A 16,482-nucleotide genomic window follows, 5' to 3' on the forward strand; every position below is an offset into this window, starting at 1 on the left:
ATTATTGTAGAGTGCTTATGTAAGGGGTGATTTCTTTCAATAAAGTTGAAGCTTGCTCTGTCATTCACATTGAATCGGCTGCTTGCTTCCTCCGCCCGCCGCAAGTGGCGCACCCAACAGGGTTACCCGAACCCTGCTTTTCCACCGAACGGAACCCGGGAAGCTGCGGGACGGACTCGGAGTAGGAAGGCAACGCTGCCACCTCCTCAGCGCCAGCTGCAGGTGTTCACTCTGAGAAGGGCGACCCCGGAAAGGCCGCAGTAGGGGACTTACCCAGGAAAGGCCAAGGAATTAAGGAATTAAGGAATTAAGGAATTAAGAAACCTGGTCGTTGGCTACTTGATCGGATGTTAAAGAAGGTCGTTAAGCTACATGGTCCAGCATTTTAAGGAATTTAAGGAATTTTCGCCCGGGCAGGAATATTTTGAATGAGAGGTAGTCCTAAAACTTTTTGCTTTTTAGAAAAGCAGGGAGTAAGTCTGATAAAAAACTTAGCAGCGCTGATTGGTCTGGCAAGGCTAAGGGACACTTTAAAGAGCCAAATTTATTGTTTGAAGAAGCAGAACGGTGTGATAATCTTTTAGACCCTGATGCTGTAAATCCTGAAAAAGAATCTGAACTGTCTGGTCTGTGTCCTCCCTTAATTGGGGATGATCTGTAGATAAAAGTGAGGCCAAAAAAAAGGTAAAAGTGAGGCGAAAAAACTTTGGCGCAAGGGAATATGGACATGGCAAGAAAAATTCTTACTCCTGTAAGCTATGAGCCGAGTCATCAGCCACGTTGGGAAGAACGGCATTTTTCTGTTATTAAAGATTTAAGCATTAATAAGAACGGGCTGCAAAAACTCAGACCACCCCAGCTGTACTGGAGGCGATGGCTCAGGGATATCGATTGCCCCATAAAAACTGGCTAACGCTTTTAAGGAAAAACCGGCATTCCCGCCGGCACAGTGCTCTATCTGAAAAACCGAGCGTGTACATCTCCGTGCTCGGCGTTCGGAGCTGGCGGCGGCGGCCCGGGGCCTCCCCGACCCCCCCGCGGAGCGGCCGCCTGCGGCTGAGCCCGGCACCGCGCGCTCGGCACCCCGCCAAAAGCGGCAGGGGGATGCGGCCCAGGCTGGAGATGTTCTTATCGGAGTCCTCGGATCGGTAATAGCTGTCACTGCATGCTGTGAGTGCTGAGTGTCAGGAGCTCCTCTGTGTGCCCGTGTGAGTGTGTGTGTGTGTGAGCCGCGGAGTTCTCCGGCCAGGAACGACGGGGTCCTAGTGCCCGCCCGCTGGGGCATCGGTGCGGCGGTTGGTTCGGGCTCAGCGCTCTAACTGCTCCAGGTGAAATACCTCCTCTAACGGGAGGCAGTCATTCTGTGTTGACTGTTATCTTGAATTTAGGTGCATACTCTGCGGGGAGAGTGCACCGCTGAACCATCTGCCTAATGAAAATATTGTCAAAAGGTCATCTGCAACCTTACAGGGGTTGTTTGTTTTACCAGGGGTCGTAGATGCTGATTATGAAGAGAAAAATCAATATTATGGTCTGTACCCCTGTGTTCAGTAACAAAAAAAGTAAAAAATTGTTCAGCTTGTTAAAGAAGCTGCAATTACTCAGGATTTGGATCAGCAGGTACCCCTTAAATACTTTTGGACTAAAACAGTAACACAAGGTTAACTTCTGGTAAAATGTACTCTCGTTAAAGCTAAAAAGTCTGCCGAGCTGACAGGCATTTAGATACTGGTGCAGATGTGACCATAATATCTGTGAGCAGATTGGCTGTTAGCCCTGGTACCTCAAATGCTTTTCAGGGTTGGTGTCATGCTGTAACAATTTAAAGCAAGGATCTCATTCATGGAAGAGGCCCAGAAAATTGGGGAGCAAATGTTCATCCATTTATATTGGAAAACCCCTATTGCATTTTGGGGTCATAACTGTATGACTCAATGAGGAACTCAAATTGGATCAAATTTGTCTTAATCACCACTGTAGCACAACCCACCCTGAAACCCACCCTGACACTCACCTTGTGAACCGAATCACCTGTGTGTATTGTCCTGCAACAACTTAAAACTGTTATTAAGACTTTAAAAGATTTACAGACACAGTTAGGAACCATAAATTAGATACAGCCGTTGTGGGCCTAACTCATGATGATCTGCATAGCCTTTTTGATATTTTGTGAAAAGATCCTTCACTGACATCACCCAGAGTACTTACAGAGAGAGCAAAACAAGATCTTCACCGTATAGCTAACAAGCATCACAAGTACACTGCTTTCCCCCACGGGACAAACCATCGTAGAAAGAACACGCTAAACCTTGAAAGTGCTTTTGCAAAAACAAAAGGGGGGAGAGAGCTTGGCTCCAGGTCAACCATTTGCTCTGCTGTAAAACGCATGCTTTTTTTCCACCAGAATGTCAGAGCAATACAAAACCAGTTTTCTTTATCAAAGCATCCAGCTAAAAACATCCCTGCAACTTGCCCTGAATACCAGACAGACTCCATCTCTTCAAACCTTTTAAACATCTCCCCTGTGTTACAGGTGTCACCAGTATTGTGTCACTTCTCATCACAGATACCAGATCAACAAGAAGTCCAGAGCAAAGCTCAAGTGTTAACAAAAGCCTAGAAAGGGGTAACTGGGAAGGACCAGTTCCTTTAATACCCTGGGGAAGAGGTGATGCTGGTGTCTGCACAGGTCTCATCTCCAATGGTCACCAGCAAGGTGTGTGCAACCACAGCTGAGGGTGAGAGGCAGCCAGCACTCAGGATCCAGCTGTGGGTGCTGTGGGTGCCCCTGTGCCGACAGTTTGCGGTCTCTTGGACTGATCTTTTAAGCAGAATGTCTGAGTAATGTTTGCTACTGCAACAGGACAAACTACACTGCAGTTGCCAATTCTTTTAAGAGAAAATGCTAACAGTAATTAACTCCTTAATGAAATATCTAGGCTTACTGGTCACTTGTGCAAAATGTAGTTTAGATAAAATATAGTTATTAATAAGGATAAGATGCTGTAAGAATGTATGTATTCCACTTTCTTTGTTTAGTAATATTAAGAATTAAGAGCTCAAGTGTTTAACCTTATTTAGAAACTCCCTTGGTTTTCCCCCTGGAGTGCTGGCCAGGCTCCAGGTGGAACCCAACAGGAGGATGAGATCAGATGTTTCCGCTCAAAGAAAGTTGCCAGTTATTTTGGCCTGTTACTTTAAAGGCCGGACCTGCTTGCAGCGACGTTGGATGCCTCACCTACGGATGGACGCATCGCGTAGGGTTTCCAGTTTGTGAGGAAGGGCACTCTGAATTCTCGCTGCATCCAGGGTTCCCCAGCGATTGCGGATCTGAATGTTAGTACTGTATTTTCCTCACTGTTTATTTTTGTACTATTTAGTCATATCCCTTAAATATGGATAGTGAAATTAGTCTACTCTTTTGAATTAGAACTATTCTAAGTAGGCTGTGTTTTGAAGTTTGTCTAACCCTTAATGGATGCAGCTCTCAAACAAGCCTTGCAGGTGCCGCAGCAAAACAAAGAAAGGGGAGGGCTGGAAGGCACCGGCCTCACACAGCCTCTGACAAACAGCTAAACTTTGTGAAGAGCAGGCCTCGTAAGATAGATAAGAAACTGCTGAGCTGTGCCAAGGTGGCAGGGAAAGATCAATCAGGACAGCAGGCATTTTGCCTGGGCTTAGCAACTGCTGCCGACCCATCCCAGCCCTGTTTGGTATGGCATTTGTACTGGTCATTATGGTTGGTATAATCAGACAATCTGGCTGAGATGGCAAGATGTGACTCCTTCAGCAGTACCGGTGAATAGCACTAGGTTTTGTAGTGATGTTTATACAATGAATTTACATCTTGAAGAAGGTTTAATAATGATTTGACTAAAAGGTTACCAGTTATTAGATGGTTAAAAATTCTTTTGTTTTTACATGGAATAACAGTTTAAATTGTCATTGTAATCCTTTTAATGGTGTTAACCTGTGTGTGGAAGTGTTTTATGAGGACGATGGACTGAACAATAAAAGGGGTCTGGATCACTCAAAAACAAAAAGGGGGATCTGTGGAATGCCTGGGAAACAGCGGACATGTCATGAGTGATCCAGACTGAGTGGCATCACTGTCATCAGGCTGTAGCTGTTGGGAAGAACACCGGCAAGGCCGAGAGGATGAGAAACTGCGTGAGTAGCAAAGAAATAAGGATGCCGGGCTGTGGGAAATAAGATGTTTGCCTAACAGAAGAACTACGTGTGAAAGCCATAACGGGACCAACCATAGAGGGCGTGAAGGCTTGTGGGCAGTGGTATAGAACCAATCCTAGTTTGTTTGCTTTCATGTGATTGCTCTTCGATAGTATGTGGGATGCTCTGTACTCGATAAGGTACCTTCGACAGTTTAAGGCGCACTGTATTACAGAGTCGAGCTGCCATAGACTTTATTTTACCTGCCCAGGGGCATGGATGTAAAGATTTTGATGGGATGTGTTGTTTTAATCTATCCGACCGCAGTCAGTTAATTCAAAACCAATTACAGTGGATGAAGCGACGTTTACAAAAAACACAAGTGGTTGTCAATCCTTGAGACAAATGGTTACAATCTGTGTTTGGTCTGTCCCTATGGCTACAAGGTCTGTTACAAGAAGGATTGCGGTGACTAGGAATAGTACTATTGATTGTAGTAATTATTAAAATAGCATATAGTTGTATGATGAGAAATATTAGTGAATTTATGCTTGTGCAGCCTGCACAAAAAGAAAAAGGGGGAATTGTTGGAGAACGGCTTGCAGAGAGCAAGGCCATGGGTCTCTGCAGGAGCTGATTGCAGCCCCCTGAGGTAAACAGAGGAAAAACCCAGGGTACAGTTATGCCTAACAAAGGACTGTTATGTTAACAAAGAGAGAAACTGAGGTACACAATGGCCTTGATGGTAAAAACAACCTTGGGAAAGGAGGCAGGCCAGAAGAGGGAAGATGTTGTGACATGTCTGAGATGCCACAAGGGGCTGGGACATTATAATGTAGCCTGTTACATGTACCCAACAGATTTGTGAGTAGTGTGCGTGATTATTGTAGAGTGCTTATGTAAGGGGTGATTTCTTTCAATAAAGTTGAAGCTTGCTCTATCATTCACATTGAATCGGCTGCTTCCTCCGCCTGCTGCAGCGGCGTTCCCTCGAGACAGCTCACCTCCAGCTTTCCAAAACCCCCGAAAACACCCACATCCCGGTTACACCGAGAAGGAGCGGGAACACAAATCCTTCGCTCAATCTCACTGTTGCCCAAAGTGTAATTTCCACACGGACTTGGCGCCTAGAAGCCCCCATTTTACTCTCATTTTTTTAACTGTCCTTTGACCTTTCAATCCGTCCCTGGTGCATTTTCTCTCTCCCATGAACAGGCGCAGACCCTCAGCAGATCCACCCCCCACCCCCCACCCCCTCCCCCCGCGTGTTCCCGGCCGCCCATCCTGGGTCCCCGCACAGAGCCCGCGGGAATCCCCCACCTGGAGGAACCGGTTGATGGAAACTCTGTTGACCCTTTGCTCGCATAGCATCTATTATGCAGATCCTAATTATGTTTCTTGACTTGATTAGGCTTTTTATTTCAAATAATAGGATAAAAAACTTAGCTTTCACATGTGACAATCATTCATTAATCAACTGTAATTTTTAATAACTCATTTGCTACTTACATAAGTATTTACAGACTAAAAAGTAATGGTTTTGTCGATGGCATTATTTCACCCTTTGTGAAGAACCATTCCCCTGAGTCATGCAGTATTAATTCTGATATGCATGAATGCAACAGTTTCAAAAATGATGTAACAACAAAAATAATTAGTACTCCGTGCCCCATTTGAATTGTTAGGGTGTCAAAATTTAACCAATGAATGGAAAAAAAGAGTATTAATGAGAAGATTTTAACAAGCAACTGTGAGCCAAAGTCATTGTTCTCATTTACATATCAGTTTGCATTACTCAAGCAACTCTAGGAAAAGAGATTTATCACTGCAAACTAATGAGTTAACCCAGATATTACAAAGATAGGAGTAATGGAGAAAATACATTTATTTAAATATATACATACATGTATTTAGAGGAGACTGAAAAATAGATGATGCATGTAGACTAGGAGATAGAAGACTGATAGAAAAAGACTGATTCTTCTAGAAGAAATTGATTGAAGTGGAAAGGAGTGATTAGCACAGTGTTGTAGATGTGATTATTATCTGATACATAGACATAAGAGATTGGAAAGAAAGATAATCTGAGCAATATTTAAGCACTTGAAAGGTAGCATCTGAAATCAACTCAATGGCAAAAGTCTACTAAACCTTCTGTAGATGCAAAATGTACTTTCATAAGCCAGGGGAGTGAAAAGATTAGCAGGAAAGAAAACATACAATTGCACTGAGTTAGCACTCAATTATTAACCAAACCAAATCTGGAAAAACATAATCCTTGCACATCAGAAAAGGAGGTGGTCTTGATGCAAATCTCAGAATATATGGGATGCTTTAGGTGACATGGTTATGAATGATCTCAAGAGGAACCAAATGCTCACAAATGCAGAATCAATGTTCAGGCTGACAGATGAATGGATACTTTCCGGCATGCTAAGAAATGTAGAAAACCAGACCTCAAATGAAAAATACTCCTACCTCTCCCCCCTTACACAATATTCTCTACGCTGCTTTCATCAATTACACATGCGTTAGCAGGTGGACAAGTGTTAATATTGTCACACGGGGAACTCCGATCTCTGGGAGGTGGTCTGACACGACCAGCCAGCAGGTCAAGGGAGGTGATTCTGCCCCTCTACTCTGCTCTGGTGAGACCCCCACCTGGATTCCTGCATCTCTGCCCTACCTGGATTCCTATGGAGCCCTCAGCATAGGAAAGACATGGACCTGTTTGAGCAGGGCTAGAGAAGGGCCACAAAAAAATGATTAGAGGAATGAAACACCTCTCCTTTGAGGAAAGCCTGAGAGAGCTGGGGGTTGTTCAGCCTGGAGAAGAGAGGGCTCCAGGGAAACCTTTTTACAACATTTCAATACTTAAAGGAGACTTATAAGAAAGATGGAGACAGACTTTTCAGAACAGACCGTAGCGATAGGGCAAGGGACAATGCTTTCAAACTGAAAGAGGTAGATTCAGACTAGATATAAGGAAGAAATATCTTACAACAAGTGTGAAACATTGGAATAGGTTGTCCACAGAGGTTGTAGATGCCCCATCCCTGGACACATTCAGTGTCAGGCTGGATGGGGCTCCGAGAAACCTGATCTTGTGAAAGATGCCCCTTCTCATTGCAGGGGGATTGGACTAGATGAATTTAAAGGTCCCTCCCAACCCGGACTGTTCTATGATTCTCTAACACATTGCCTGAAAAGTGATTTTCTACTGGTCTGTGCAGCCATGTAATTAATTCGACATGTCTGGAGATTTTTGAAGACCTTCACCTGCCTGTCTTCGTCTCATCATTTGAAAGAAACTGTTGCATAGAAAACTTTCTGTGATACAAGTTAATTCATGTAGATTATTTTTTTTTCCTGTACCTTTCCCAGGTGTCATTGCATATCTATACATAATGACAAAACCTCCTTCCCTGTCCTTCCCCTCTTCCCATAATGATATTTTATGTGATGAACTATATGCTTCATTTTAGCACAGTGTTAACAAGATTCTTTAACCAGTTATCAACAAACTTCAATTTCATGATCCTCTAACTATTAATACTTAAATGACATCAGTGACACTTCATTTACCTGCCAGTCCTTTTCTGTATATTCGATTCAAACTTTTTTTTCTACCTCTAATTTTCTCCGGTCTTTACGTATGGACACGCTAGTTCTGAAGAGAAAATAGCTAGCTTATTTCCTTTATTAATTCACACTAATGCAACACCAATGCAAATTTCACAGTCATAGATCCTTGAAGGTGGGAATAAATCCATCTCATTGACAGTCATGATCTGTTGTTATAGTTACTGACAATGTTAAGAATGCCTAGTAGAGTTACAAAATTCTGATTTTACTTAATAACATAACCCTTTTTTTTATGATTACAGATAATTCTGAGAAGCAAGTGCAGTTTGGTATTGAAAAATTATTTATTCCTGGTAAAAAGTAATGTCTTTTTATTTAACTATGGTTTTTATTACGTGGGTAAACACTGTCGAATTTAAAAACTGTATATTTTGTGATCAGCCATATATAAATTTGCAGGTGAAAAAAAATGACATGACAGACTGGACCATCTAAGGTGTTCATGCAAATACAGTCTCACATTACGTTTTATTTGGAAATGAAAGTGCTTTTACACAGTGATTACTTTTTGTAAATGATTCCAGCAGAAGAAAAACAGACATTGTGTTGATAGAACTCCACCGAAGTGAGCAATGATTTGAAACATTTGAAGGTGCAACTGGGAGGCTGCATTTAAATTCACTTGACATATAGTCCAATATAGCCTTCAGGCTGAAGAATAGCAGAACTATTCTATATCCCACAGGACAAAACAAATTTGCATCATTTAAATACCTACTGAATCCTGACCATATACATTTCCTTAATTACTGAGTTGCAAAAAGATCTGTTTATATACAATATTAAGAGCAATTATACAAAGCCATGATAATTGGGAGATAATGTTGACATTCACTTAATTGTGTCACTGCCTTAACACTGCTTTAAATACAGTCTGATTGAGCTTTTATTTACACTACCTAATGCCTCTTTCATTCCAGCATGACTGTGTACTGCTGATACATTTTCATATTGTTTCAAAATTACTTTTTCAAAAGCTGAATAAATAAATGTAACCACCTCCACTAGGCTGGAGGGAAAAAGATTGCAAGGAGCTCCACATTCCCACTACTACAAGAACTGCATTCCTAAAATTAATGGGAGACTATATTTGACAGAAAGATTGAAGTTAGGTATTACAGTGACTGCTGGGAGATGTTCTACCCCCTAATTTAAGTTCTCAATAATGAACAATATGTTTGGGCTTTTAGGGAACAGGAAGCAGTCAAGAATACATGGACAGGGATATGCAGAAGAGCCTTCCTCTTGAACCTCCCCTGCCCTTCAGTAGCTGTCTAGACCAGACCAGTTATAGTCGCAAGTCATTCAGCATAGATCAGGTCTATACTAATACTTGACCAAATAGCCTAACCATAGGGCTGAGCTGTATTCCAGGGTAAATTTATCTCCCGTGGAAAATGCTACCTCTCAACTAAGAGGTTTCAGTGTTCACTGAAGCAAGGACTAGAACCTGGTCATGAGCCAACCTTGTGTTTCTTCCCTCTCCTTTCTCTTTGTTCCAGCGACTATTTCATTACTTTCTGGTAGGGAAATTAAATAAATACCTTCAGCTGAAGGAATTCAGAGCAAGAGAAATGTGTTCCTGACTATCTAGTAACATTGTAGTTAGGGCACTCTGCTGAGATGTAAAATACAATCCGATACGGAAAAGACATTAACTGAGTCCCAGCTGAGCACACTGTCAGCTCTGCAGCTGTGCTCTATGGCAGGAGTGGACACTTCTCTGTGGGTTTTTTTGCAAGGCATTCAGATTGTTCTGCGCATGCCTGCAAAATACTACCCCGGAGGTCTAATCTGTGAATCCCACTGTCATCGAGATGCAGCACAGACAAAGAGCACCTTTACTGTAGGCATTGCTGTTCATCCTGAGCAGCAGAAATGTAGGCATTTCAGAGCTTTACTGGGTGTTTCGATGATATGAGTTCCAGTGACTTCATTCAGTGAGTGCCAGTGCATCTTGCTGAGCTAGAGGAGGAGCTGCAGTAATGTTCTCTCTCACAGTATGCTGCAATGTGCTGGGCGTCATCCTCCTCCCTATAGAGAAGAGTGACTCAGCGTGCTCTCTGTGACTCAAAGACTCACCACGTAACATACCACTTTAGGCTGCCATTTCCACTGAAAAGTAACGTGCCTGAAAGTCAAGGCGGTGTAGCCAAGCTCCATGGGTAATCTTATGCTTTGCATTGCCATTAGATTTGACATTATCTATCTATTTTGGGGAAAATTATTCATTCTGTTTCTCAATAGGACATCAAGCAGAGATGTATACGTGAGATCTCTGAATCAGATAAAACTCTTCTGCCAGAAAATTCAAAACAGCTTCTGTTCAGTCTGCATCAAACAGATTTATCGTTTCTTATTTCTTTAAAGGGAAAGAAAGAAAAAATAGGTCAGAAACTATGACACCTAGTCAGAACAATCAGCAGATTCACTGTAAAATGCACCTCTGAAAGTCATAAGCAGATCATGGCCTGAGGAGGAGAAATAAGGTATTCTAAACTGATTGAGTTCATATACATTTGCTTAATGCACTGGTGCCCTGACAGTTTGCCAATCTTCCCCTTTCCTTGATGTTTAACAGCTTTCTATTTTAAAAATCTGAATAAAATACATGAAACCTTTCCAGAAAAGACTAATTAATCGGATTGCTTGTTCAGTTTCTCTCTTGAGGACTCTTAATCAGTGTGCTTTCATGCTTGTCCGTACATGACTGTCTGAAAGGTTCCTGCAATGCTGAAGGTGACAAACATACATCTTCATAGCTCAGTGCTGGTCAGAGTCTATCATTCATTTTCCCACCTATCATTTCTGTGGTGTATGCCTTAGCAAGACTTTGAAAATCACACCTCGGCTCTCTGCACTGAGGGATTTGCAAGGACTTTTGGCTGAACATATATCATTCAAATGAAATGGGAGTGAACCGGTAGTTAACAATTTTGATTATAAACAAATACATTGTGATGTTTTATAGTTACTGTTCCAGATATTGTTCTATAGATATTGTCAACCACGGTTTGACAACATCTGGCCACATAATGGAGATCTGTAACAACATAAGAAGTAAATAAGAAGCAGGTTGATCATCTGAGAAGATTTTGTATTTTACCATTCGCCCCTTACTCCCGACAAGAGTGCCTCTTTCTTGGAGGCTATAAAAACCACCAAAAGGAGAACTACTTATTGTTACCAGGAACCTGTGGTGTTCATGGAATCACAGAATGATTTGGGTTGGAAGGGACCTTAAAGATCATCTAGTTCCAAACCCCTGCACAGGCAGGGACACCTTCCACTAAACCAGGTTGTTCAAAGCTTCATCCAACCTGGCCTTGAACACTGCCAGGGAGGGGGCAGCCACAGCTTCTCTGGGCAGCCTGTGCCAGTGTCTCACCACTCTCACAGTAAAAAATTTCTTCCTTATATCTAATCTAAATCTATCCTCTCAATTTAAAATCGTTATATCTCATTCTATCCCTACACTCCCTGATAAAGAGTCCCTCCCCATCTTTCCTGTAGGCCTCCTTTAAGTACTGGAAGGCCGCTATAAGGTCTCCCCAGAGACTTCTCCAGGCTGAATGACCCCCAACTCTCTCAGTCTACAGAATCACAAAATCATTCAGGTTGGAAAAGGCCCTTGGGATCATCGAGTCCAACTATCAGCCCTGCTCTACAAACTTCTCCCCTACACCATATCCCGCAACATCTCATCCAAATGACCTTTAAACACAACCAGGGATGGTGATTCCACCACCTCTCTGGGCAGCCTATTCCACTGTCTCACCACTCTTTCTGTGAAAATTTTTTGCCTAATATCCAGTCTAAACCTCCCCTGTTGCAGTTTAAAGCCATTCCCTCTTGTTCTATCGCTAATTACCTGTGAGAAGAGACCAGCACCAACCTCTCTACAATGTCCTTTCAGGTGGCTGTAGAGAGTGATGAGGTCTCCCCTCAGCCTTCTCTTTCTCAAACTAAACAGTCCCAGCTCCTTCAATCGCTCCTCATAGGATTTGTTCTCCAGGCCCTTCACCAGCTTCGTTGCCCTCCTCTGCACTCGCTCCAGCACCTCGATATCTCTCTCATATTGAGGTGCCTAAAAATGGACACAAGGTGTGGCCTCACCAGTGCAGAGTACAGGGGGACTATCACCTCCCTACTTCTGCTGGCCACACTATTTCTCTTTCAAGCCAGGATGCTGTTGGCTTTCTTGGCCACCCCGGCACACTGTCGGCTCATGTTCAGCTGCTTGTCAATTAGAACCCCCAGATCCTTCTCTTCCAGACAGCTCTCCAGCCACACCTCACCAAGCCCGTAGCGATCCATGGGGTGGTTGTGGCCCAAGTGCAGGACTTGGCACTTGGCCTTGTTGAGGCTTACCCCGTTAACGTTGGTCCACCAATCCAATCTATCCACGTGTCTCTGTAGTGCCTCTCTATCATCATGCAGATCGACATTCCCGCTTAACTTGGTGTCATCTGCGAACTTACTGATGATACACTCTGTGTCCTTATCAAGATCATCAATAAAGATGTTAAACAGAAATGGTTCCAACACTGAGCCCTGAGGCCACTTGTGACTGGCCGCCAGCTGGATTTAACTCCACTACTACCACTCTCTGGGACCGTCCATCCAGCCAGTGCTTGATCCAGCAGACCGGTCGCTCATCCAGGCCATGGGCAGCCAGTTTTTCTCCTTTCTGCCTGTCTTGTAGGCGGGTGTTATATTTGCTACCCTCCAGTCTAACGGGACTTCCCCAGTTAGCCATAATTTCAGGTAAATCATGGACAGGGCCTTGGCGAGCACAACTCCCAACTCCCTCAGCACCCTTGGGTGTAACCCGTCTGGTCCCACATACTTGTGTGCATTCAAGTGGTGCAGCAGGTCTCTGACCACTTTGTCTTAATTGTGCTGACCTCATTCTACTTCCCCTCCCCATCTCCCAGCTCCTGAGGCTGGGTGTCCAGGGAAGAGCCAGATCCACTGCTAAAGACTGAAGCAAAGTAGGCGTTGAGCACCTCAGCCTTTTTTTATCCTTGGTTACCATGTTTCCCTCTGCATCCAGTAAAGGAGGGAGATTTTCTCTAATCCTCCTTTTGCTGTTAATGAATTTATAGAAACATTTTTGTTATCTTTAACAGCTGTAGCCAAGTTGAGCTCTAGCTGTGCTTTGGCTCTCCCAATGTTCTCCCTGCACAACTTCACTACATCTTTATAGTCTTCATGAGAGACCTGCCCCCTCTTCCAAAGGCAATGGATTCTCCTTTTGTCCTTGAGATCCATCCAAAGGTCCCTGTTGAGCCAGGACGGTCTCCTTCCCCACCTGCTTGTTTTTCTGCACACGGACACAGCCTGCTCCTGCGCCTTTAAGACTTTGCTCCTGAAGTATGTCCAGCCTTCCTGGACTCCCATGTCATTCAAGGCAGCCTCCCAAGGGATTTTGTTAATCGGTATTTTGAACAGGTCAGATTTAGCCCTCTGGACGTCTAAGGTAGCAGTTTTACTACCCCCTCTCTTTGTTTCTCCAAGGATCAAAAACTCAGTCATCTGATGATCACTGCACCCTAGACGGTCTCCAACCTTTACTCCCCACCAGTCCCTACTTATTGGTGAGAACAAGGTCCAGCAGAACACCTCCCCTCATTGATTCCTCTGCTGCATGTTCTGCAAGTTTTGTTTCTCTACTTTAACCTTCTTTTCTTTAACTACCTTTGATTTTTGTGTATTAATTTATTACTTTTTTCTGTAGGTCTCCCTTTTTCCCCTTACAAGAATTTTTGCAAACTGTCTGTCACATAGTCTTACAGAAAGGGTCAGAACAGAACATTCCATAGGAGACCTGTTTATACTGCTCCTTTTCTTTTAATCTAACATTATTAGCTCAGATACATATTTTTTTTTTTTTACTTTGAGAGGAAACAACAGCTCCAAACATTTCCGAGCCTAAATTGCCCACTGACTCCAGTCCAGGATATGTGAGTAATTACACAACCCGGTGTAATCTCCAGTTTTAGATAGTGATGAAGAACAATAAATACTACTTGAAGACTGAGAAAGCCAAGGTAGAGTAAGAAGCAAAAACGTTATTACAAACTTTTTTCAAAGCTAGGTATCTCACAAATAAGATCACAAAAAACAGTGACCATGAAGAGGATAATTTATATAATTCTTAAATGTTCTTATGCAGCTGTTACTTATTCACATTTGGACTGCATTAAATATCTAGAAATGCATGCAGTCGCCATCACCTTATAGGTTTAAAAGTCCAATACATAAGAACACTTTGAAAGACATAAACCTCAAACTTTGTTAGTGGGATAAACAACACATATGCAGGCTCATGCTGCTATATACAATATTGAGCATTTAGATATAGAACTATTTGAAATAATAATAATAGTTTTAAAAATATTTGTTTGACCTCCAGAAGCCTCTAACATTCAGTCTCTTTATAGGCAAGGGCTTTATAAGGACTGTATCTCTAGACATCAACATGCCTAGAATTACCACATACTAGGACTGACAATTTGACTAGCTAATCCTAGTGCAGTGGAAAAAGCATTAATATAGTAGTTAATAGTCTTCAAGAAAAGGACTAGGTGATTAATCTTTTCGATAATTCACTATAATCTACTCTACATTTATCAGTAACCAAGAGTAACTGTCCCATGTTAATGGTCTTAATGAAAGCCATGTCTTTGAGTGAGTGAGGAAAGCTTTCCTAACAGTCTGATTTTATTTCTTTTCAAGCATTTAATGAATATTTTCGCTTCCTGTGTTTCAGAGGTGTTTCGAAATCATCATGCACACATTTAAATACAAAGTACTCAGAAGACATCCTTCTACAGAACTGAGCCACACTTATTGCATGAGGTGTCAGTTTGAAGTGTTAGACTAGAAAGTTATATTGTAATGAGGTTTAAGGCCAAATTTATCAGGAACCTGAAGTTGAAGTTTCAGTACTTTTTAAATCGCTGTCTTAATCTTTTGTCAGACCAATGATATATGCGTTATATTATTTCAGTAAATCTTCTAATAGTCTTTTATAATACATGTCTCATTCAGAGAGTAAGTCTTCATTTCTGTGATTTTCATTTTTCAGGAAGAACAAAGGATGCTTAAGATAACTCAGGATTAAGAAGATGCAAGTTAAATAAGGGAAAAATACTTCTGTGAAAACTGAATTCCAATATCATCTGGTTTTGAAGCTCTTTGAGACTAGAGAATTTAATCAGTGCTGGTAATCAGACTTTGTATTGAAAGTGACCACATGAAAACTACAAAAAAGAGCAGAATGCTAAAGGAGACTGGGTAGAAGCACCAGCAGTCCCTAAAGAAAGAGTTAATGGAACTTTCTGCTACGTTGCACTTGTATAATTGAACTACAAACCTGATTTATATTTCCAAATAGAGGTAAACAGTTGTACAGACTCGTTATGAAATACCAATATTTCTAGCGTAGTGTTATAACTGGGTGCGCCTCTTGTGAGAGGGAACTTGTGGCAACACTAGAAACTGGTTTATGACTCCCTTCCTTTAGGTTGACTGCTTAAAGTTGATAAATACTTTCAAGAAGTCCATTTAGGACAGACTTCTTGTTAAGAAGCACCAAGCACAATTCTACAAAACAAATTAGACATTAATAGCAGAATCCCTTTAAATACCTCTTCATACTGGGAAAAAACCAAACCAACACACATGCTTTCAGTGAGAAAAAGTGTCTCTTGTCCATGGCTCTGGAGTACTTTATTAGAATGTCCCTCTGACATATCACATATAGGAGAAGAAGCAAGACTATTCCAGTCTGGCTTAAAAAGAAAATTCTGTGGGCAAGGAAAGGCATAGCTATGCCTAAGACATAGCAGGCCAATGTGTAGGCTTCCTACCCAGAACCATACAAAGGGACTACAACCGGCTCCTGCCATACTTCCAGCCAGTGCCCTTAACAGAGCTCTTGTGAACAACTGGGGATGTTCTTGATAAATATTCAAAGTGAAACAAGTTCCTTTATATTTAAGTCCTAAGTGTGAAGCTCAGAACCAGTCCACATTAGTATATAAAATCCTAGGTGTTAATTAAAAATTGCATGCAATTAAAAAGAGTTGGTGGTCAGTCTTAAGTTATTTTAAGTTATTAAGTTATTAAGACCATTCCATTGTCTGGAATTGTAATGTGCTAGTACAAGACATTTGTGATTTCTTTGCTGCAGGGATTTCCCGCCCCCCCCCCCCATCATTGAACAATAACATTTGAAAAAAATTTTTTTTTATCTGACATATATTCCATTTTATGATTTCTCTTACTATTTCTGCACACACAAACCTGAACTACTGGGGGACTCCATGAAAGCTTATTTTCATTAACTTAGACACACAGTGGCAAAATGTAATATTTAAATGTTATATTTAAAATTGTATTAATATACTGAAAAAAATACAAGAGAATACTTCAGGAGGAATATTGTGATGTTAGCTCAGTTTCAAAGACGTTGCTGAACAGGTGCCTTTCTTCCCCCCAGGGATTACTGGAAACGTTATTAAATTGTCCTATACATACTTGTGTAAAATATAGATGATCTTGTGTTTTACTTATGGAAGCGTCATCCTCATCCACCTCAAGATAAAACAAAAACAACTGCTTCTATTATTGTAGGTGAAAACTATGTGCTAGAATACC

The sequence above is a fragment of the Athene noctua genome, unplaced genomic scaffold (assembly GCF_965140245.1).
Source record: "Athene noctua unplaced genomic scaffold, bAthNoc1.hap1.1 HAP1_HAP1_scaffold_156, whole genome shotgun sequence".
NCBI lineage: Eukaryota > Metazoa > Chordata > Aves > Strigiformes > Strigidae > Athene > Athene noctua.